Source organism: Hippocampus guttulatus, chromosome 13 (assembly GCF_054856545.1).
Source record: "Hippocampus guttulatus isolate MCC_2025c chromosome 13, RoL_Hgut_1.0, whole genome shotgun sequence".
NCBI lineage: Eukaryota > Metazoa > Chordata > Actinopteri > Syngnathiformes > Syngnathidae > Hippocampus > Hippocampus guttulatus.
In genome coordinates, this window is record NC_141273.1 from 13,021,441 (window position 1) to 13,025,000 (window position 3,560).

Genomic DNA, 3,560 nt, shown 5'->3' on the forward strand with positions numbered 1-3,560 from the left:
TGTCTTTTGTGTATTTTTTCACTTTTAAATTATCCTGCGGGCCTGATCAAACCTCCTTGCGGGCCGGTTCCGCACCCCTGATGTATAGCCGAAAAAACCGTTCATGTATAAGAAGGCGTTTTAACCCGAAAAAAACCCGACCATGAATAGGAAGGCGTTTTTAGCCGAAAAAAACGACCATGTATAGGAAGGCATTTTTAGCCGAAAAAAAACGACCATGTATAGTAAGGCGTTTTTAGACGAAAAAAACCGACCATGTATATAGTAAGGCGATTTTCGACGAAAAAATGACTATATTTAAGAAGGCTTTTTTAGCCGAAAAAAACGACCATGTATAGTATGGCGTTTTAACCCCAAAAAATGACCATGTATAGTAAGGTGGTTGCAGATGTAAAAAACGACCATGTATAGAAGGGCGTTTTAAGGCAAAAAAACGACCATGTATATAGTAAGGTGTTTTAATCCGAAAATAACGACCATGTAAAGAAAGGCGTTTTTAGCCGAAAAAACGACCATGTATAGTAAGGCGTTTTTAACCGAAAAAAAACGACCATGTATAAAAAGAGGTTTTAAGCCTAAAAAAACGACCATGTATAGTAAGGCGTTTTTAGCCGAAAAAAAACGACAATGTGTAGTAAGGCGTTTTTAGCCGAAAAAAACGACCATGTATAGTAAGGCAGTTTTAGACGAAAAAAACGACCATGTATAGTAAGGCGTTTTTGGACGAAAAAAACGACCATGTATAGTAAGGCGTTTTAAGCCTAAAAAAACGACCATGTATAGTAAGGCGTTTTTAGCCGAAAAAAACGACAATGTATAGTAAGGCGTTTTTAGCCGAAAAAACTACCATGTATAGTAAGGCGTTTTTAGCCGAAAAAAAACGACAATGTATAGTCAGGCGTTTTTAGCCGAAAAAACGACCATGTATAGTCAGGCGTGTTTAGACGAAAAAACGACCATGTATAGTAAGGCGTTTTTAGATGAAAAAAACGACCATGTAGAGTAAGGCGTTTTTAGCCGAAAAGAACGATCATGTATAGTAAGGCGTTTTTAGCTGAAAAAACGACCATGTATGGTAAGGAGTTTTTGAGCCCAAAAAAACCGACATAGTATAGTAAGGCGTTTTTGGCCCGAAAAAACCGACATAGTATAGTAAGGCGTTTTTGAGCCGAAAAAAACGACCATGTATAGTAAGGCGTTTTAAACCTAAAGAAAAGACCATGTATAGTAAGGCAATTTTAGACGAAAAAAACAACCATGTATAGTAAGGCGATTTTAGCCGAAAAAAACGAACATGTATAGTAAGGCGTTTTTGAGCCAAAAAAAAACGACATAGTATAGTAAGGCGTTTTTGGCCCGAAAAAAACGAGATAGTATAGTAAGGCGTTTTTGAGCCGAAAAAAAAAAACGACATAGTATAGTAAGGCGTTTTTGAGCCGAAAAAAACGACATAGTATATAGTAAGGCGTTTTTGGCCCGAAAAAAACCACATACTATAGTAAGCCGTTTTGAGCCGAAAAAAACGACAGTATAAAAAAGCGTTTTTGAGCCGAAAAAAACAACATAGTATAAAAAGGCGTTTTTGAGCCGAAAAAAGCGACAGTATAGTAAGGCGTTTTTGGCCCGAAAAAAAACATAGTATATATAGTAAGGCGTTTTTGAGCCGAAAAAAGACGACATAGTATAGTAAGGCGTTTTTGAGCCAAAAAAACAACATAGTATAGTAAGGCGTTTTTGAGCCGAAAAAAACGACATAGTATAGTAAGGCGTTTTTGGCCCGAAAAAAACGACATAGTATAGTAAGGCGTTTTTGGCCCGAAAAAAAACGACATAGTATAGTAAGGCGTTTTTGGCCCGAAAAAAACGACATAGGATAGTAAGGCGTTTTTGAGCCGATAAAACGACATAGTATAGTAAGGCGTTTTTGGCCCGAAAAAAACGACATAGTATAGTAAGGCGTTTTTGGGCCGAAAAAAACGACATAGTATAGTAAGGCGTTTTTGACCCGAAAAAAACGACATAGTATAGTAAGGCGTTTTTGAGCCGAAAAAAAAAAACGACATAGTATAGTAAGGCGATTTTGGCCCGAAAAAAAAACGACATAGTATAGTAAGGCGTTTTTGGACCGAAAAAAAACGACATAGTATAGTAAGGAGTTTTTGAGCCGAAAAAAACGACATAGTATAGTAAGGCGTTTTTGAGCCGAAAAAAACGACATAGTATAGTAAGGCGTTTTCGGCCCGAAAAAAAAACGACATAGTATAGTAAGGCGTTTTTGAGCCAAAAAAACGACATAGTATAGTAAGGCGTTTTGAGCCGAAAAAAACGACAGTATAAAAAGGCGTTTTTGAGCCGAAAAAAACGACATAGTATAAAAAGGCGTTTTTGAGCCGAAAAAAGCGACGGTATAGTAAGGCGTTTTTGGCCCGAAAAAAAACATAGTATATATAGTAAGGCGTTTTTGAGCCGAAAAAAGACGACATAGTATAGTAAGGCGTTTTTGAGCCAAAAAAACAACATAGTATAGTAAGGCGTTTTTGAGCCGAAAAAAACGACATAGTATAGAAAGGCGTTTTTGGCCCGAAAAAAACGACATAGTATAGTAAGGCGTTTTTGGCCCGAAAAAAAACGACATAGTATAGTAAGGTGTTTTTGGCCCAAAAAAAACGACATAGGATAGTAAGGCGTTTTTGAGCCGATAAAACGACATAGTATAGTAAGGCGTTTTTGGCCCGAAAAAAACGACATAGTATAGTAAGGCGTTTTTGGGCCGAAAAAAACGACATAGTATAGTAAGGCGTTTTTGACCCGAAAAAAACGACATAGTATAGTAAGGCGTTTTTGAGCCGAAAAAAAACGACATAGTATAGTAAGGCGATTTTGGCCTGAAAAAAAACGACATAGTATAGTAAGGCGTTTTTGAGCCGAAAAAAACTGACATAGTATAGTAAGGCGTTTTTGGCCCGAAAAAAAACGACATAGTATAGTAAGGCGTTTTTGGTCCGAAAAAAACGACATAGTATAGTAAGGCGTTTTTGGCCCGAAAAAAAGAACATAGTATATATAGTAAGGTGTTTTTGAGCAGAAAAAAATTACATAGTACAGTAAGGCGTTTTTGAGACGGAAAAAATGACATTGTATAGTAAGGCGTTTTTGGCCCGAAAAAAACAACATAGAATAGAGTAAGGCGTTTTTGAGCCGAAAAAAACGACATAGTATAAAAAGGCGTTTTTGAGCCGAAAAAAACGACATAGTATATATAGTAAGGCGTTTTTGAGCCGAAAAAAAAACGACATAGTATAGTAAGGCGTTTTTGAGCCGAAAAAAAACGACATAGTATAGTAAGGCGTTTTTGGCCCGAAAAAAAACGACAGTATATATAGTAAGGCGTTTTTGAGCCGAAAAAAACGACATACTATAGTAAGGCGTTTTTGGCCGGAAAAAAACGACATAGTATAGTAAGGCGTTTTTGGCCGGAAAAAAACGACATAGTATAGTAAGGCGTTTTTGAGCCGAAAAAAAACGACATAGTATAGTAAGGCGTTTTTGAGCCGAAAAAA